General features: G+C 45.2%; 1 pseudogene; it reads left to right on the top strand.

Annotated features, from left to right (window-relative positions):
* Window positions 1-15,346: 15,346 nt before the first annotated feature.
* LOC136506034 (probable LRR receptor-like serine/threonine-protein kinase At3g47570) lies at window positions 15,347-21,053 on the top strand (annotated as a pseudogene).
* Window positions 21,054-21,935: the final 882 nt, after the last annotated feature.

The following is a 21,935-nucleotide window of genomic DNA, read 5'->3' as shown; positions in this document are numbered from 1 at the left end:
AAACTACGTGGCAGGAAAGCTTGAGCAAGACTTGGTGTCGATGGACCGAAGCAATGATAAAGAGCAAGTGAGGTCAAGATTGATGAACCAATAAGGTCACGTGATGATATGAAGTGGATCATATCATTTGTGATATTTGTTGGTGCATGTGTTGCATCAACATTGGAGAAGATGGAATAGAATTCATAAGGCAAAGGTTTAACCCATAGAACATTCCATTTCACCAGTCATAGGTGTGTAGAGAAGTTTATGACTAGATTTAGGATAGATCACTACTATAGATTGACTTATCACTATCACCACTTTTACTGCCATAGCGATAGAAGCAGCTGTGTTATGCTTCCACCGCCGGTTGGACTGATAGAGAGGCCTCCTGAGGAAGGAAACCGATAGTTGAAACTTCTACCACCCATGGGTTAACAATAGATGCGGCAATGGTATTTTCTCCGTCGTATGAAAAGCTGAGCCGACTGGATAGGCATTCTGGCCGCCAGTCCTACACGACCGTTTGGTCTACCGGCGGTAGTAAATTGAGCGAGTTTTTTCCCAACTACCCACAACACAGTTGCATCACCATTCCACTTCTCCATCTTCAAGGTTGGTGCATCGTTCCTCTCTCTTAGTTTATGTGAACCATTGCACACCTCGCGCAGCGCCACCACCACCTCTTGCATGGCTGGCACATTGTTCCTCTCGCAATTTGTGTGAACCATTACACGCCTTGCGCCATACCGCCACCAGATCCAAAGGCAAGGGTAATGCTTTCGCACTACACTGATGGATCTTTGTCAGATTATTTTCCTCTTTAGTTATCTCATTACAAAGGAAGCTCTCATCCTACTGCACAATGATGATCGTATGCTCTTTGAAATGGAGGTAGCCCCCAACAACCGGAATGCACTGGGTAGCCTCATAGAGGATGTTGTTTTGGAGATCCTCCACTGCCTCCTCGTGTTGCTCCTTGTTGTGCTATAAATGTGTCTGCCGCTCCTAGAACCGCCTCATCTCCAACAACCGTAAGGTGCTGCCCCAGATTGTGGTTGCCTTCTTCTATGACAGCGAGAAAGGCGAGCGAAACTTCAACAGTGTCACTAGTGAATGCCCTGACTTGTCTTTCTTGCCCTTCTCCATTGACAAAGTAGCTGTCTTAGATTGTTGCAATGGCCTTGTCCTATGCTTGTGTGTTGAGGCTGCTGGATCCTGCTATGTTGTCTATAATCCGGCAACCAAGAATTTGTGGGTACTACTGCCTAGCATCCATGCTGTTGGTCAGGCTCGATTGGGGTTCGATCCGACAACCTCCTCATACTTCCATGTGATTGAATTTGTGGAGGAGGAGGACAGTGAGTGCCTAGGTGTGGGGATCTACTCATCTCAAACTGCAACATGGATCTATCAGGAATCTAAATGGGGCTGAGACATTGATGATGTGATACATTCAAGATCAGCAAGTGTGTTTCTTAACGGTTGTCTGCACATTATGGGGTACTCTTTGATACTTGTTGTAGATATGGAGGGAAAGACATGGAGGAAATTTCTTAGGCCTCATGGTACTCTACCCTCCATCCATCAAGCTCAGGGTCACTTGTGTGTATGTACTATTGGTGGTGTTAGTGGTCACAATATATCCTAACTTTCAGTCTGGATCCTTGAAGACTATGCTACTGATAAATGGACATTGAAGCATACTGTTAGCACACTGAAGATGTTTGAAAAGACTAATATTAAATTTGGTTATGTGGATTATGATTTAGCCTACACAACAATTACAGTTCACCCAGAATGGAATTTGATTTTCTTTGTTGGGGCGGAAAGAACAATCATCACGTATGACATGGACTGAAGAAAAGTTCATGTCATCCTTGCCAGTGTTGACCATAGCTGTGGTAGACGTAAAGTCCTAGCATGGTTCATGAGCAGACCTTACTTTCTTCCTTATGTTCTGTTGTTCTTTTTCTTTTAGTCATTAGCGGAGTAGTGAATAAAGCTCCATTTGATGTATCTCTATGTCACGACATGTTCAAATAGACCAATGTTGTTTGATTGTCTATGGCCATGTTAATTTCATCTAGGATAGATGTTGTCATTATTATAGCTAAACTAGTGTGCCATCTTAATTTGTTGTGTTTCCAAATTGGTTTATTTCTCTGGTGCGAACAATACATTATGGTGGTGTTATAGCTCCCATCGCAGTTTCATACGGTGATTCAGCGTTAGTGTGACATTGCCCTACTCTAAGAGGTGGAAGGCCTGCATGACAATGAAGAAGGAAGAAGCACTATAGTAGTAGAATACTTATATTGATTTCTAATGTTATGGGTACATGGGGAATGCTGATGAGGGCACTCCAAAATACTAAACAAAAATGACACCTCAAAAGCACTACAATGCACCCGCGTTATAGATGCGCCTCAAATGTGGTAGGGAATCAAATGGTCTACGCCATCTACCCTGCTCCATCACCCATGTGACTCGCGTGGGTGGCCATGGATGTCACGAACCTTGACTGTTGCCTTCCCCACTCATGTCGTATCATACGCTTGAGTACACATCGTCATTAAGTCCAATTTTAGATGAGGATGAAATGTGGCAGGGAATCAAATGTGCCCGAGAATCTAAACTGCATCATGTTCACCCTCCGTCGCTCATGAATCGTGTGGGTGGCCACAGATGTCATAGACCTTGACTATTGTCTTCCCTGCGCGCATCTTGGGTGGGGCTATTTAAGCCAAGGTAAGCTAGTTTACCATCAGTTGTGCTCATTCTACACACCTTCCAAGAATCGCCTTTAGTTTTAGTGAAAGGAAGTTTTTGAGCCTGTCATCCATCTTCATCGCCATGGTGCACCGGCAATGGGATAAGGCCTTGAGGATTGGCTTTCTTCCATGTTTGGGGTGCAGCAATGGTTGCTTGTCCTTAGTGCTAGTCGAAGTTTTACGAAGATATAAGGAGGATCACTGCCTTTGGTATGTCTGGGGATGATCCTCTCTTCCATTTTCATGGAGGAGTCAGACACGTGGGCAGGTCTCCTCATGCTTTCTGCTACAACCCTTGCCTACACGAGGGGATGCAAATGAAAGCTTTGCGAGGTGGGTGTCACATTGGCTCTCTTCATCGGAGCATCCTATGACTACAACACTGTTGTTTCAAACTCCGCACTATGCCCCTTCTTGGGTGATGTTAGTGGAAGTTTTACGACATTGTAGTCGAGCATATGTTGTTTTATGTACTCGATAGGTCTTTATTATTGTACACCCAGTAGTCTTTGATACACATCTTTGTTATTATACACCTTTTCAAATGTAACCTACTAGACTTATGAATAAAGATTTACTTTTTTAACAAAATGTTGGCTCATGTCGTTGTGGTACTCACATTCCTATTTTTATTCTACTCTAGCTGCAGTGACCCGGTGGACGCGGCCCTTTAGACAAGCCGCATGGTGCAGTCAATTTTCTCCGTCCAACTTCCAACGTTGTTTCTAGGAGGAGCGTGTTCCACTAAGATCATGGGAGACATAGCCTCGCCTTAACTCCTGCTCTCGCTCAGTGCAATCATAGGGAAATCCAATGGATGCCTAGCTCACCTATATATCCTTTGATAAAAGGGTTGCGTATCCTAACCCAAAAGGGTACCTCATGATCATTGGTGGGCTAGCGGCGCACGAGTCCAAACACCAGCAAAAGCTCATGGATAGGGAGGTCAACAAGGCCACCCTAGGTGACGCTATCCCAACTTTCCTGAAATGGTTGAAGACTACGCCCACTTTCAACAGAAAGGATCACTCCGACCACATTCCGTAGCCAGGACGTTTTCCCTTTGTCATCGGCCTAATCATCGGCAAGACCTGCCAGTCTTGTGTCCTCATGGATGGCGGGAGCAGTCTCGACCTCCTCTACGCTGAGACCTATGACGCAATGGGACTATTGTGAGTGGCGATGAGGCCATTCGGTGCTCTATTCCACGAAGTCATATCAGACTTTAGGCCATTCCCCTCGAGCAGGTCGACCTAAAGAAAAGAGTTTGACGGAGGACGCGATGCCGCTGGATCTGTCGTACGACACTTTAGTCATGAAAATGGAGTTGCACTAGGCTAAGCCTCGTGGATCAATCCCCAGGTAAGGTCACATGACTATGACATTCGAATGATCAGATCATCGGCAAGCACGACAAGACAACAGTGCACAAAACAAAATAAATCAAGAAACATGGGTTGAGAAGATTTCTTTATAAAAAGGCCCTAGGTAAAACCTAAGGGTGTTGGCCACCACCGTGGAAGATGTCCTCCACATTCACGGTGGCCATGACGATGGCCGCGGCGACGGTGAAGTCACCGACCAGCTCGGCCCGCTTCGCCTGCCTAGCGTGGCCTAGGAACCTGGGCTCCACCCGGTGGAAGTCTTAGGTGGTGCAGAGTTCCATGGTAGTGGGGGCGATGCTGGCTCCCTTTTGAATTCCTACCACCATAGCCCACTCGCGGTCCTCCATTAGGAGAAACTCCTGGAGGTGGGCTTCCTCTGTCTCATGGCGAGAGGCCACTAGCTGCTCCTCTAGCACTAACAACAAGACGGCGAGAAGATGAGAAGCTACGGATGTCAGATAGGACGACAAGATGGAGAGAACCCTTACCCAAGACATGCGCCTAGGCATCGGTGGTCACTATCTACATGGTGGTAGTCTCCCTCTCTGAGGTAGTGAGCGCCACCTCGATAGCATCGAGGCAGTGCTCCAGCCGACCCACCTTGCGGGTGGCATCAGAGTATGGCTGGCGGGCCTTGTCCGCCATGTAGACAAGCTCATGAAACTGTGGCTGGTCATCCAAGGAAGATGACGCTGAGAAGGACAAACTCAACCCTACCATCAATGGGGTCACAGCATAGGGGGGTTAGCGGCCCCTTCGGATGCGGTGTGGGAAACGGCCCTAGAAAGGTCACTGATCAGCGTAGGTCAATCGTGATCTCAAAACATTGCTCTAAACTTACCCTTGCCGTGTAGGTAGGCTCGGAGATGTGGCAGCGGCCCTTCGCCCACTAGTGACTCCTCTCAAGGACGCTTGCCATGATCCATCTTGGTGCACGGAGAAGAGGCTACAAGCGCGCAAGAACAAGAACAAGGAAGCGGCGGAGCAGGTGACATGAAGTGAATGCCTCCCTCACAGTACCACTCTAGCATACTTATAATTGTGATGGACACCTAAGGCAGGTGAAGCGATCGGAGGGAAGGCAGAAGGATAGTTGCCCATGCACCAGCGTGAACCAAGTAAGCCTTATGCATTCCCATCTTTTCCATACCGTTTCAATTTATGCGCCCGTGTTCTATGGTGCTCGACTGCTCGTGGGTGGGTGTCATTAAGTCATTATGTGACTGGCAAGGCCAACCGCCCATCGAATCTGTGTGTAGAATGACCCCACGCAGCAGCTTTGCCTTGACACCGTGTAGACAACGCTTGTCACGTCAGAGCATGAAATGGTCGCAGTGGAGGATGTGGCTGCTGAGGCCTAGACATAGCTCGCTGGTAAGTCATATTGGGCATGATCTTGCTCTTTCACTTCATGCGATGAGACGTCGTGTGTTCAGTTGTAGGGTTTTCTTGTCACCTTTTTTAGCTATCGAGGAGCAGCTCAATGCCACGTAGGCCGAGGCGGTGGAGTTGCATCAGGCCATTGATGACCTAGCTTGGTAGATGGAGGAGGTGATCCTCCTTCGCTGGGATGCCAACAACAACGCTCGCATCATCACCCAGTTCTCGGTGAAAAATAGCTACTGCTTCGACGCCCTTAACCAGGCAGCAGACGTCGCCGTCCACACAGTGGCGCCTGCATGCAGGGGCAACGGTGGAGCAGTGCATTCGGCGTGGGGGTCTGCGTGGGCTAGAGCCAAGGTTCCCGCCACCTTCCTCCTTTTGTGATCGAGAGGACCTCGTCATCTACTTTTAGCCCATGACCACGGTCGTGATGGATGTACCATTTGTGTGCCTTTGACACGTATGACACCGTATGATACGATAGTCGTTATTAGGTGCTAACATCTTTGAATGACCCATTCACCACCATCGGTAGCCTTCACCATCACCTGCAAACGGTGTGGATGGTAACACTTTCGTGTCAATTTCCAAGCCTGCAACTCACATTCCTATTTTTATTCTATGCATTAATTAAGGAATTGTGAGTTACTATAAGACAACATAAAAGGACAACCATTGTACATATAGTCTATTATAATAAGTCATCTTAAGTTACGAGAGAAGCATGAGGAATCAAAACCATGGAGAGCTTTCATTGGAGCAAGGGCTCTGGCGCCGGTGGATCTTCCAGAGCTTTCTCTAGAGCAAGGGCCCGAGCATCATCTGGATTGCATTCATGAGCCAGAGCAGTTCTGGCTCAGGAATGCAATCCAGATGTGGGAATAGATATCATGTTGCTCTGCTTCTCCTCTTCGTCCCACTACTCCTAGGGGATGTTAGAGGAAGTTTCATGAGGCTGTTCCCCATCTCCATTCTCCTATTTAGTCGGGTGTAGGTTACCCCCATACTTGTAAGGTCATTGCAAATGAAAGAATTTTTGTTGCATCTAGGTCCATCATTGATTGAATGTATTAAGCAGATAGATGCAAATGACCCTTATCTAAAGCAAAGCCAGTTATGAGGATCGTTGGAATGCCGTATTTCAATTCCTAGACCTATAGATTATTTGTAGGGTATAGGATATTAATGGAAGATTTATTGGACTCAGTTCTAGTTTATTTCATACTTAGGCCAGTCTTAGTGGAGAGTTTCATTATATTGTTTCCAAGACAGCCATGTCATGTAGAATAAAATGAAATATGGATGAAACACCCCTTCTCAATGGAGAGTTTCATAGACATTTAATTCCATGAGTCATAGAGAGTTGGTATTCGTGCCAAGAGAGTTTCATCCTCATGAAACTCACTTCTTCTCTCTCTTCTTAAAAACCTTGCCACATCATCAAAAGCGCTCATGTGGCTAAAGTGACTAAAGTTTAGTAGCTAAACTTTAGCAAGAGGAAACCAAATAGGCCCTTAATCTAACATTTTTCTAGTTACAATCGGGTAGAACGAGTGACGCCCTCAACCAGGCAGCAGTCGCCACTATCCATGGCGATAGTGGTGTAGTGGCTCCTGGAACATCTTCATAGGACCTATTCACCACTACTGGTACCCTTCACTGCCGCCTGGATACGGTCTGGATGCTAACACTTTCATCAATTTCCAAGCCCACGTGTTTTTTTACAAAGTTGTGCACAATTTTCATTCCCACGTCTGAAAGGGTTACTTACAAAGCACGCTCCCCACCCCATGTCTTTATCCTTGCCCATAGCTTTTGTTTCTTCATTGCTACCCCTTGCTCCCTAGTGCTAAACTGCGTGACCGCCACTCACCACCGACAAGCTAGTACCCCTTAGCGGTATGCCTCATCGGCAGGGCCTGCATAGATCCATAGGTGACCAGACTACTACTCATCCCTGCCGTGGCCACCAATCCTACAAGTTCCAAAGGCAATGGTAATTCTTTCGCACTTCCCTCCATCTTTCTTGGATTTTTATTCCCCTCTTCAGTCATTTGAGTACGAAACAAGCTTCCATCTATTTACTAAGGAGCTCACAATCCAATCTCCACAGGTGCTCCTTCTCTGATTTAAGCAACAGCGCAACCGCTTCCATTGCTAGCTCCACTCCACCAGATCCTAGTCAAGAACTAAAGATGCAGGAGGAGGCCCCCAACAAGAGGAACCAAGTGGTCGTCCTCATAGACCATGTCTTCGTCCTCATCCTCCAATGCCTCACCACCCACACCTTGTTCAGCTGCAAAGTGTGTCTATCGCTCCTAGAACCGCCCCTTCTCCAAATCCGAGTACCATAAGGAGCTACCACAAATTGTTGTTGGATTCTTCTATCGCGGCTGGAAAGGCAAATGCAAGTTCACCAGCATCAATGGGGAATACCCCTCCTTGACCTTCTTGCCCTTCCCCATTGAGGATGTTGTGATCTTAGATTGCTGTCGTGGGCTCATTCTATGCTAGTGTGTTGGGTTTTGCTATATTTTTTGTAATCCAGTGACTAAGAAATGGTGATTATTGTCGGATAACAACCATTTTTGGTTCAGTTCACTTGGGGTTTGATCCGATAGTCTTCTCGCACTTCCATGTGATTGAATATGGGAAGAAGAGGGCCGGTGAGTTCGTAGGTGTGAGCATCTACTCATCTAAGAGTACAGCATAGATATTTAAAGAATCTGAATGGAGCGAGGGTGTTGTACACACATATTCGATAAGTGTGTTTCTTAATGGTTTTATGCACTGGCTAGAGTTGTCCTAGATAGTTGTTGTTGATATGAAGGGAAAGACATGGAGGAAAATTCGTAGGCCACGTGGTGAAGCAATCTCCACCCATGAAGCTCAGGGTCAGTTATGTTTATGTACTGCTAGTATGTTCAGGAAGTATCAACTTTCATTATGTGTCCTAGAAGACTATGGTACTGATAACTAGACATTGAAGCATATAGTGACCACACTGGAGATATTTGGACGGGACAATATTTAATTTGGTTATGATGTTTGCGATGCAGAATATAGAGTGATTGTAGTTCACCTAGAATGGAATTTGATTTTCCTTGTTGGCAAGGACAAAAAACTGATTGCATATCACATGAACCTCAAAAAAGTTCTTATCTTCCTACCCAGGTCATGCAGTATCATAGACCTACCTAGAGGCTACGTCCGGAGGGACCTCACTATCTTCCTTGTGTTCCCTTGTTCATGGAGACATTAGGAGATGTGGCAGAACCGCTCGAAATAACACACCTTCGGAGGCGCTTGTCTTCCACTAGACGCTAAGCACCCTGAAAGTAAGCTACACTAGGCGGTTCCATCGAGCACACCCCAATGGAGAACTCGAACAATCCACATTTTTCATCCAGAATCCAATAATGAGAATGAGTTTACAATACTTAGTCCATTTCATACAACAAGAGTTCTCAGAAATACGTTATTACAATACCAAGTTCAGAGTGCGGAATTTAAATAGTAGAATTGAAATAAACATCTAACGATAAGATATAAGGATCTGTCTGTGCCCACCAGAAGAATCCTCCACACAATAGCCACTCCTCAAACTACACCTACAACAGGGGTAAATAAACCCTGAGTACATAATATACTCGCAAGACTTACCCGACTAATGGGAATAATTCCTGACTCTAAAGGATATGATAAGCATTATGGTTTGCTGGATTTCCTTTTTGCGAAAAGCATTACTAGTAGTGAATCTTTATGTATGTGTTTTATTAGCAGTCATGATTAGTTCATTAGCTAACTATTCTATGTAAGCACCTATTCTACTTTCAAGCAAGAGTTGAGCAATCAGATCCATTCACCCCCTTTCATCTTCTAGTTCTTACTATGGTGCTAGACCATAGCCAAGTCATACCATATCACCTGGCAATTCATGAACCAATATATCCCAGCTAGATACCCCAAAACACACGCCTTGCTTGTACCCTAGGCACAAGCAAGACCAACCCACCACTCTCCTATGAAGGGGTCCAGGTCCTCGTCCAAACTTGGACTCCAAGCCCCCACTCCTAAGTCCTAGACTCAGTATGGTGCTTAGACCTCCACCATCCCTACCTCCAATCAGTAGGTTCGGAAAGAGCCGGAACCCACGATAAGAGAGCAACGAGCCTTCCCACTCCCATAAGCAAGTATGTGCTTAGCATAATAAGTCTGTGACCTAACTACCATCCACAGCAATGTACGATCCTTAACCAACATGGATAGGGAAAATAGTGTAACCAAGCTATGCCCCATTAGCTGTGGAACACAACCTATTACACCCACCAATACATGTACCATATCTCTGCCCGGTCTCCATTTTCTTTCACTATTTTATCATGAGAGTAATAATAATAATCACCTATTATGAGTAACAACATGTTACTCATGCTTTCGATAGCCTAAGCATAGCAGCTACTCGATCTATGCTAGTAGGACTCATAGGTCGATTTATCTATGCATGTAGTTTCAATATAAATCCTGTAACGTAAATGCACATCACACACACACACACATATATATCCAGTGATTATTCAAAATAAGGGTTATGCACTAGGGCTTGCCTTGGACAGGTGGATTATCAGCTATGTCAGTCGTTGGTGGCTACAAGGCTTCCTCCTGTACGAGGACCTCCTCCTCGTACTCCTCGATCACCTCCTCGTACTCCTGCTCTCCGGTGGTCACGAACTCCATCAACTCATTCTCTACATGCATGCAACGATGATGCAACACTTAGTATTTTAGCAACAACAGCTCTTAAAATAAGAATACATCTACTAATCTACTAAGCTAACTCTAATAACTAAGATACTAAGCTAACTAGTATTTTCACCAAACAAGGTACAAATTCATCTAACACGTATTAACTTAACTAAAATATATTTTTGCCTCTACTAGTGATTTACATATATTTAAAACAAGGAGTATCTAACTACCCTAAAGCTTAGCCTATTCTAAGGCTACAAAAATTACAGCGAGCACATAATAATACAAGAAAACTACCATAAAATTTTTAGAGCTAAAGTTGTTACCATTTTGCCACAAAAAATTCTAGAATTATTAACCTAATAATATTAAGTATTTCCAATTGATTTAATAGACCTTAGTTTCATCACAGATATGTATAAAATAATTATACTAACAAATACATAAAGAATTTAAGAGCCTAACAAAATTAGTCTCATGATTTTTTGACACCTATAGGAATTGTTGTTAATTATCAAAGTTCAGCTAAAAACTAAAATATAAGGCTATTTCTATTTTCTAATAAAATGATAAATGAATTCACCAGCATGGCCCACAACCACGTGTATGCGGCCCACTCGTGCGTGTGCGCATGCACGGCTCATGCACATAGGCCGGCCCATGGCGAGAGGGAGCCCGCGGTTGCTCTTTCGCAAAAACATCCTTGCTCTTTCTAGTATTAATGTAGCTCTTATGCACCCTGTTCCTACAGTCGGCCCTTATGCCGATAGGCCCTCGCCCTAACCCATGTTTACATCCGTCCGGTCCTCGATGCCCTCATGCTCGCTGGCATGGCGTCGGCTGGCACAGGGCTGCCACACCGGCCAATCGGGAGCCCCTTCGACGCACCTAGGAGGTCGATCCTCACCTATGGGACGACACACAACTTCGAGCAGTGGTTGGACTAGCCGGGACATAGTAGAATGGCCTCTCCACGATGACGGGCACCCTACGACGGTGGCAACCAAGTTTCGGTGAGCCACGACCTTTTGGAAGTGGTAGAAATAGCTGGTGAGCACCAGTGACTCACCATGAACCTACCCATGGCGATGGCTTGGCTGGAGATGCCCCAAGCGAGACTGGTCGTGTGCGCTTGGCAAGTTTGATGATGGGTCACGGTGGCGCGACCGTGTCAGCGGCGTAGAGACGGTGGTAGGAGTGCGGCTTAGGTGCACATGGCGATGAAGGGTTCTAGATGGGGCTAGTGGCGCAATCAGTTTGGCTCGATTTGGCAAGGTGGAAGCTGTCCATGATGAGGCGGGCTGGGCCTTAATGGCGTGGTTGCGGAAGTAAAGCTCCAAAATTGGAGCTTGGCCCGGTAGCAATCAAGGCGTGGAGGGGACGGTCGGTAAGAGGATGTAAAGGCAGAGATGCGAGCACGAGGAATTGATGAGTGGTGCTCACTCTTTGGCTCACCATGACTGCGACTTGATGGCGGCGGAAAGCAGAGACGTAGCGGGAAAAAGGGATGTAGGTGCGGTCAGTGGTTCGGCTGGCGCATGTCTTGGTGGGGCGCAGTTATCGTGGCCGAGAGACCTACGTCCAAGCATGAGGGGATGAGCGTGAGCATCGACGACCAGCCATGGCCCACGTGCCGCTACGCCATTAATGGCGTGATGACGGCGTGTACAGCCACGTGCGGACGACACCCAACCAGGCCAAGGAGGGGGCAGCGCAATGCAGCGAGCAGACGCGAGTGCGGGAGTGACACGACGGCAGCGGCAATGACTGCAATTGTGTTGTGACGCACGACATGGAGGGCAACATCAGCATCAGTGGCAACCAATGTGGTAGCGGTGTTCGGGCGCAGAGAGGGCCGGCTAGGCACGGCGGCCTACGACTGGCTGCAAGCGGTGCGGCCAGAGCGGCCAAGCCGTGGCCAGGCCATGGCCAAACCAAGGGCAGCCTCGGTCGGCCGGTGTGTGGCCACGCATGCACGCGCACGGCACAGCCACGCAGCGATGCAGAACGGCCACGCGTGGTGACCACGCACCCGAGCCCGGCGGCCCGAGACTGAGTATGCATATGAATTTTAAAGCGCCCATAAAAACTAAACGATTCAATTTGGAACCAAGCCATCTTCACTACTCTAAAGAGGGCACCTTAGGCTATCAATAAGAGCTACAACACGACACCCCTTCTTAACTCAATTTCATAGAATAATTTGCCAAACATGGCTTTGTCACACTGCTGCTCACCTTAGGAATTTTTCTAAGTCTTGAGCCAGATTTGTTTTCAAGTTTCGTTTCTAGACTGTTAGAAATACTAGCTAGTAACATTATTTTTCTACAGCAAGAGTTGCATTGTTATCTACAAAGTTTATACTTTAAACTTTATTTAAGTCTCATATATAGGTTCTATAGTAATTTTTGTTGAATAAAAATTAGTTTACACCCCTACTTGTTAACTGTACGAATCATGGAGCAGCTTTCATTTCGCATTTTTGTTGATTGTTTTAGTTGTAATGCATTATCTACTCACTTCACCACATGCATTAACACACAAGTATGATGCTCATGACATATTTTAGTAGATGATTAACGGTGTAACACCGAGGGTGTTACAGGAGAGCAGTAAAGTTGCATATGCTGTTCTTTCTTTAGAAAGGTAGTTGTTTTGATTCTATATACAGTCCAATTTTACCTTGGTAACCAAAGCAATTGTATATTGAATATTATTAATGTCACTGCTTTGTGCAGGTTGTGGAGTCTAAGTGCTTTTGAATGATTTTCCTGTAATGGCTAAGAGAGAAAGAAGAGGGGTTCCATGGTGCACTGGCTACCAACTGAAGGAAGCTTTGCCTTGCAAGCAAGAGTGTCAATCTGAAGGAGCGAATCACATCTACCTCATTTTCGTTATGTAAGTAAGTCTGTAGGGAGTAGAACCTTTATTCTTCTATATATGTACCACTTGTGTTAATTTTTGAGTTAACACAGTTGTTATGTTAGTGTCGCTTATTATAAAAAATACTCTTTGTTGTGGACATGATGAATGGTGTGTAATGATTATATCTGTATGGTGTGTGTTCAGTAAGTTATTAAGGCCCATCTGAATTAGTAAATAAATTGGAAAAACTAGATGCAATTCTGTCACCATCGGATGTAAGGGCCATTGTTTGTTTTGTCATCACCGTCGTAACACTTGTCGTTGGTGAAGCAAACGGACAACACCGCCGCTATTCGTCGTATGCGGCAGGGGTCAATAGTGTATTACCGCTGAATCGTACTACAATATGACGGTGACCATTACCAATGACCAGACGGTTCATACGCTGAAGTGACGGTGATGTCCACCTCGACATAGATGTGTCGGGCGCTAAAGTGACGGTGAACACGCACTGCACACAATCGGATCGTTGTGCAAGGCGACTGTGATCCTGATTATTGGACAAAATGGCGGTGTTAGTGTACACCCACACTAAGTGATGCTAGCCACCGTAGCCTCCGCTTGCCTTCACAATGCAGGTCGCTAGAGTCCCCGCTTGCCTGAAGGCGTGGGCCGCCGCTTGCCTCAGCCTCATCGTGCAAGTCGCTGGAGCTCGGAGCCACCGCATAGGCCGATGGAGCCACTCACGTTGCATGGTGCCTCTGCATGAGGTTGGATCCATGTGTCACGCCGCACGACATTCACCTATAGGCTAGATGAGCATGCGCTAGAGGGAGAAGAAGAACCACACCACCTATGAACATGGTAGAGATGTGGCAGTATGGTCTCCTATGATTGCTTGCCACATCTGACCGCCCTCAGTTTTAATACATGTTGATGTTCGTTAAATGTTATTCTCCATAGAAATTACTATAGAAAACTATGCATTAGAGATATTGAGACTAAAATTGAATATCTTTCCATTGAAAACTGCTCTAGAAACTCTTCATTGGGACTGCTCTTAGGGCACTCCCAATACAGACTCCATCATGGTTTCTATGACCTTTTATTACCCTCCTATTTATTGCATTTTGCTGACGTGGCACTATATTTATTGAAGAAAGAGAGCCAAAACTCAAGAAACCGAGTCTAAGATAGACTCGACATATACGCTTCCATCGATGCGCAAGAAACCACAGTCGTCCACATGGGGAAGAGCGAAATAGTTTACATCGAGCCTCTGCGATCCCGTGCGCCTTCCTCCTCATGGATGCCGCTATCCTTCTCGCGCGACCTCAACCCTGCTCCCGTCCACGCCCCCGACCCTTCTCCCACGCTCGCTCTCGCCTTGGCCGCTGCCTCCCGCGCTCGCTCTCGCTCGAGTCGGCCGTCTCCCACGCTCGCTCTCGCCTCGGCAGCCATTTCCCGTGCGCTCCTACCGGCCGCGACTGCGTGTGGCCGGACCCCCACCGGTCGCGCCCCGCATACCTGCCGCCTCCCACCCATGCAGCCGGGGCCGTTGCGCACCGCCCTCGCCGTCACCGGCGGCCCGCCGCGCCAAATCACCACGCCCCGACGCTCCCCTGCCCTCCGCTCTACTTCAAGGTGAGGAGAAGCACAGGAAAAGAGAATAGAAGCTTTTATCAGGGGGCTTGTTGTGAAAAATGTGACTCAAATAAATAGTGTCGAATAATGTTCTTTGTACTGTGGGTTGATTCAAGAAAAGTCCAGGGGCTGCAGTGCAAAGTGTTTGTCCTATTAGGCTTATTGATTTTGTTTTATGTTTTAAATCGGCCGAATGTTTGAAAAATTGTAAAAACTTGTAGAAAATTGATAAAATGGAAAATGTTACCTACTTTAATTACTTTGAATTCAAATATTGTGCATTAAGAAAGGCTACATAATGTTTAGCATAGTTGATCCTTGTTTGTTTGAGTTGCATACAATAGTGCATTAAATTTCTTTTTTCATGAAAACTACTTGTATAAATTTGCATTGGACAGAGCTTTAGAAACTATGATAGTTTTTAGTATTAGGAGTGCCCTTACTGCTTCATGACCCTATTAATGCGTTAGTGGTGGGTGGGAGTTTTACTGCCTCAGTGCATTAATGCGTATATGTTGATTGAGGGGCTGTTCGGTTAGCCCACCGGTGCACGCCACGCTGCAGTTGTGGCGCAAAAAAATGGCCGCCACACTCTGGCCTCCATCTCCATCTCCAGATCATCTGAGCGGGAGCAACTCTGACCTCGCTGCGCTGCTGGCTTTCAAGGCCCAGCTCTTGGATCCTCTCGACGTCCTTGGCAGGAACTGGACAACCGGCACGCCGTTCTGCTACTGGGTTGGCGTCTCGTGCAGCAGGCGCCGGCGGCGCGTGACCGCCGTGGAGTTGCCGGGTGTTGCCCTCCAGGGAGCGCTCAGCCCTCACCTCGGTAACCTCTCTTTCCTCTCCGTGCTCAACCTCACCAACAACAGCCTCGTTGGCGCAATCCTGGACGAGATTGGAAGGCTGCGTCGCCTCAAGCTCCTTGATGTTGGCTACAATGCCCTGTCAGGTGGCATCCCGGCCGCCGTAGGCAACCTCACGAGGCTCCAAATTCTCGATCTCGAGTTCAACCAGCTGTCCAGTCCGATTCCGACGGAGCTGCAGGGGCTGCACAGCCTTGGCAGCATCAATCTCCGCCGGAATGGTCTCACAGGCCCAATTCCGGTTCATCTATTCAACAACACAAATTTGCTAACTTATATCAACATCGGCAACACCAGCCTTTCAGGGCCGATACCTGGTTGCATCGGTTCCTTACCAATGCTCCAATACATGAACCTGCAAGTGAACAATCTTACGGGGCCGGTGCCACCAGGAATCTACAACATTTCTACACTGAGTCTTGTTGCTCTAGCCTTAAACGGCTTGACCGGACCAATCCCGGGCAACCAAAGCTTCAACCTGCCACTTCTGCAGTGGTTCTCTGTCGCGTCTAATAGTTTCACTGGTAAAATTCCAACTGGACTAGCAGCGTGTCCGTACCTTCAAGCTCTTGCAGTACCTGAAAATTTGTTCGAGGATGCCATACCACCATGGCTGGGCGAGCTGACGGATCTCCAGATCATCTCTTTCGGCTCTAATCGCCTCGTTGCTGGTCCAATCCCTGCTGCACTTGGCAACCTCACCATGCTAGCTTTCCTTGACCTCGCGCTGTGCAACCTAACAGGATCCATCCCACAGGGGCTAGGACAACTGAGCCAGCTCTACGAGCTGCATCTCTCCGACAACCGGCTGACAGGTCCTATCCCTGCTTCCGTCGGTAACATGTCTGGATTAGCACTCCTGCTTTTGGACGGGAACCGGTTGGCTGGATCTGTACCAGCAACCATGGGTGACATGAACTCTTTGACGACCCTCATTCTCGCATTTAACCGCCTGCAGGGGGATCTAGAGTTCTTGTCTGCTCTTTCCAACTGCAGAAATCTGTTGGACCATGAAATTCAGTGGAACTATTTCACCGGGAGCCTTCCAGGTTACGTGGGGAACCTATCAACCAAGTTGCAATACTTCATTGCACGTGACAACAAGTTAACTGGTGAGCTTCCAGCTGCCATTTCGAATTTAACTTCTTTGCTTGATCTAGATCTTTCGGGTAATCGATTCCATAGTTCCATTCCAGATCCGATCATGACAATAAATAGTCTCCAATTGCTCCAACTAAGTGGGAATAGATTCTCTGTCTCCATCCCCTCAAATATCGGAATGCTAGCTAACTTAGTGATGTTATACCTTCAAAGCAACCAATTCTCTGGCTCCATGCCCAAGGACATTGGTAACCTCACCAAGTTAGAGTACATAGTCTCATCTGATAACCAGTTAACATCGACTGTACCGCTGAGCTTATTCCATCTTGATAGCCTCCTCCAGCTAGATCTATCTCAAAACTTGTTGAGTGGTATATTACCAGTTGATATAGGCTATTTGAAGCAGATTGATGCTATTGATCTCTCAATCAATCGCTTTGGGGGAACTCTCCCAGATTCAATAGGGAAAATTCAGATGATAACGTACTTGAACCTATCAGTCAATTCATTCAATGACACGATTCCGAACTCATTCAACAAACTAATCAACTTAGATACTCTGGACCTATCCCATAACAACATTTCTGGCACAATCCCGGAGTACTTGGCCAATTTTTCCATCCTCTCTAGCTTAAATTTGTCCTACAATAAGCTGCAAGGTCATATACCAGAAAGTGGTGTATTCTCAAACATCACACTAGAGTCCTTGGTGGGGAACTCCGAACTATGTGGCGGCGCTTCACGCTTAGGGTTTCCACCATGCCGAACCGAATCTCCCAGACACAATCGCCACTTGCGAAAATATTTGCTTCCTATTGCAATTGTCATAGCTGTTGGAGCTCTCGCTTCCTGCCTATGTGTAATGGTGACCAAGAAAGCAAGGAAGTATCGTCAAGGGAGTCTGCTGGTATGGCTGACGTCATGATCAATGACCATCCGTTAGTCTCCTACCATGAGCTTGTTCGTGCCACTGAAAATTTCAGTGATGGCAACATGTTGGGCTCTGGAAGCTTTGGGAAAGTTTATAAGGGCCAGCTGAGTGATGGTTTGGTAGTTGCCGTAAAAGTTATACACATGCATTTGGATCAAGCCATTACAAGCTTCGATGCCGAGTGCCGTGTGCTTCGGATGGCTCGACATCGCAACCTGATAAAGATACTCAACACTTGTTCTAACCTAGACTTCAGGGCCCTGGTGCTTCAGTACATGCCCAATGGGAGCTTAGAGGGGCTCCTACACTCTGAAGGACGAATGCCTTTGGGCTTCCTCGAGAGGCTGAACATCATGCTAGATGTGTCGATGGCAATGGAGTATCTACACCATGAACACTGTGAGGTGGTTCTACACTGCGATTTGAAGCCTAGCAACGTGCTATTTGATGAGGACATGACTGCACATGTGGCGGATTTTGGGATTGCAAGGTTGCTGCTTGGTGGTGATAGTTCCATGATCTCTGCAAGCATGCCTGGAACAATTGGGTACATGGCACCAGGTACTTGTTGCTGTTGTTGTACTCTATCCAATCATTTTTGTTAATTAATCGTCTGGCCGATCGTGTCTTCATTTTTTTTATAGTTGATTATTCGTGCTACAACTTTTTATACATGTGATTTCTTGAGCAGAGTACGGTTCTCTTGGAAAGGCATCACGGATGAGCGACGTGTTCAGCTATGGGATCATGCTCCTTGAAGTGTTCACAGGGAAGAGGCCTACAGATGGTACGTTCGTAGGAGAATTGAGCATCAGGCAGTGGGTCCAACAAGCATTTCCCGGACATCTTGTTGACGTGGTGGATGATGGCCTAATACATGGTCATGATGGTTCTTCTTGTACCAGTAACCTGGATGGCTTTCTTGTGGCAGTGTTTCAGTTGGGCTTGCTCTGCTCGTCTGAGTCGCCTGAACACAGAACGACAATGAGCAATGTGGTGATGACACTGAAGAAGATCAAAATGGATTATATCAAATGGACACAAGATGCACATGATCCTAATGAATGATATCGCCTCACTTGTATACGTGCACGTAAGGATAATATGGACCGGCAATGCTACAGTATCCTTCTTATTTCCTTTGAGGTAATATTTCAAATAAATTTGAGCCATTGATTTTTTAAATTAGTTAATTAATTAAAAAAGGAAAACTATTCTCAAATCCCTCTAATCATGCGAGACATGGGTGGGCATGCAGCCCCTTCCTTGTTCTTGCGCATGGCTGTACCCTTTCTTTTGTGCAATTGTTGTCACGTACTTTTTTTTTGTTTCCATGGCTAAACTAAAATGACAACTATCACTCTCATGTCATGATGCTTATAAACCTATCACATTATAAGGTTAAAATTGTACACCAATAACAACAGGGTACTAGAAATAAATTTTTAGCGGCTTCATCATGTAGAAAGCTTGATGATATTTTATGTTAAAATTAAAAATTGGTCATATTTTAGCTATCTTAAAGTTTCATATACCCACATAGTGTTTTATATACGTGCATGTAAGTTGGGCATATATATATGCACATTATGTTGCGTTACTAAGTAACAAGTGCATAAAAAATAATTAGTTTATTCTAATTAAATTATGTTATATCCAAAGTTGCTAAAATAAAAAGATTCATCATGTCTAATAGATCATGCATGCATCAATTAGATCTAAAAAGGATCTTTACATCTAAAACTTTGCTTATTTCATCTATTATCTGCTAGAAAGTAATACATGATTCTAACCCTCCGATGTAATTAAATAAACGGCTCACAGTCATTTGAGGGTACCACAGCAAAGCCCAATATGGACATAGTGGTAACCCAGAAAAACAACAAATAAGATGATGCTAGACAGGAGAAAAGGCGCTGAATTGATTAGAAATGAATTAAGTTTTAATTTTTAGTTCTATTTTTCTCTTACATATAGATGCATGGATTCTAAAGTCAAGAACGGTGCTGTAGCCCGAAGGACCTGTCTCCGCAACCTCAATATGGGCAAGCACAAACAAGAGGATACGAAGGCTTGAAATGCCTTTATATGAACTGGTACTCCTGATGTGACTATGTGCTTGCTCGCTGTTATGAACTTCGTATATCGCACCTTTTTGTATCGCTAATTTTTTGCTATATTTGATCGTTTGTGAGACACAGCTACATGGCATGCCATAGTAGTATTGGTTCACTGTAATAAAAAGAGAGAGGCATAGGAAAGTTGCAATACAATCTGATAAGGGTCATAGAGAATATTATAGTAGTAGTATCTTGCACTAGTAACGGACGATCCATGACGCCTCATCATTGCCGCATACAGTGAAGCAACAGTGATCCTGCTTCACAGTCGGGTCATAGAGCTAGAATTCAGCAAATGATTGGGACCCTGGAGACCCAACAGTGAAGATACCTATCATTGTCCAGTGGAGCTATACAGTATGTTCGTTTGCCTGTGGCTTATCGTAAACGATGGTAAATTTTTAGCTGAAACAGTATTTTTCTCTCACATAAACCAGCCAACAGTACTTCTTCATGAACCAGTAACGATATAAACCAGCCAACCGAACAGGCTGATAACCCGGCGGTGATATGACTTCACCTGGCAGCGACATAATGACACAACTATCGGGTTTTGGATTAACCTGACCGTGTTATAGGAATCCACCTAACTACCTATTACACTCTTACTTATTGGCCCTGTTCGCTTCTCTTATAATCCGTCTTTTTCAATTTGCTTTTTCAGTCGGAACAGTATTTTTCTCTCACAATAAATTAACCGGAACAATGTTTTATCTTGTTTTTTCAGCGAAGCGAACGGGGCCATTATCCACACGGTCGTTCAGCTACCATCATTGTTTCTGATTATACAACATCCATTCAGCACATGTAGATCCCTTACCCCACGAACAGTTAAGGTCCCCTACTTGCAGTTTCACATGAATCCATTGACACTAGCTCATCGCTTCACTACTGGTAGTCTCAATATGTGCTCTCTCTGGGAGAGGAACTCACTTTCGGGAGAAAGCCCTGCACAAAAATCTTCTCTTTGTAGTTAAGATGGTGTACGAGAGATAGTAGAAGAATGTTCATGAAGATATAGCCACGCTGAAGCCCAGAGGCATTGGGTCATCACCGCTCGCAGCCCAGTGACTTGTCCGCCGCTCCAACATGCTCTTGCATCTTTGAGACCCCACTCGGCGCTAGAAAGATGTTTGTAGGGTTGGCTATATTATAATGTGTTTGAAGATTTTGATGCTAACATTGGCTAGTGGGAGAAATGTTGTACCTCTTTTCTGTAAGGTCTTTTTGATCAAATACCTAACGAAAATTTTCTATTTTCCTTTTATTAAGGTACGTGTATATAATTTTTAAGGCTTTTGTTATCATCGTATAAAATTTTGTTTTATATACCCTAAAAATTTCTTCACATGCAATAGACAGCTTATATGTAACTGTCCGTGTGTTTTATAAATTTTTGGAATGATACAGTATTTTTCATAGTTCAAATTAACTTCTGTTGTGTCAAAATAAATTCAAAATTAAACTGTGTGCACCCTGATAAAATTCAAAAACTTACATAAAAATACATTTAAGACCATATGTCTAGTCAATCATTTGCCATGGAGATATATGAAAAATCAATCGGTTTACAAGGATAATTTAACCTTTTAATGTCCAATTAGCACTAATTAATTATAATAACACCTAAAAGTGGCCCAAAAAATTAAAAATTTGAGTGGGAGCATATTTTGGGTGTATATGCTTGCTGTAAACTTTTTAAACGACTTTAATAAATGGCGCATCGCATCATTTACAAAAAAAGATATACTTTATGTGAATCAAGTGAAACTCTAAAGTTTGCATACAAACATGTGTATATAACATACAACCAAGAAAAAATATATAAAATATATTTATAAAAAAATTCATAGCATTTATTGAACATATCTAACAAAACCTTAATTTTTTTCACAAGAAACAGATTAAAATACATTTACTGCTGGGTCAAGGACAACCCGATGACCATCCAAAACTACAAAGCAGACCAGCAACCAACCGGGCAATTCTTGAAATAACGAAGGTGCCCGGATGTGGCTCCTAGCATGCCCTGGTTTTGGCCTTATCTTCATGAGCATTCTTGTGGCACCTTCAGAACCCACAGTCGCTCCTATGCTACAGATGGAAGGCTTCTTCCTAGGTATTGAGGAGGAAGCTTA

Source organism: Miscanthus floridulus, chromosome 14 (genome assembly GCF_019320115.1).
Source record: "Miscanthus floridulus cultivar M001 chromosome 14, ASM1932011v1, whole genome shotgun sequence".
Taxonomy (NCBI): Eukaryota; Viridiplantae; Streptophyta; class Magnoliopsida; order Poales; family Poaceae; genus Miscanthus; species Miscanthus floridulus.
This window is presented reverse-complemented; position numbering and strand designations above follow the sequence as displayed.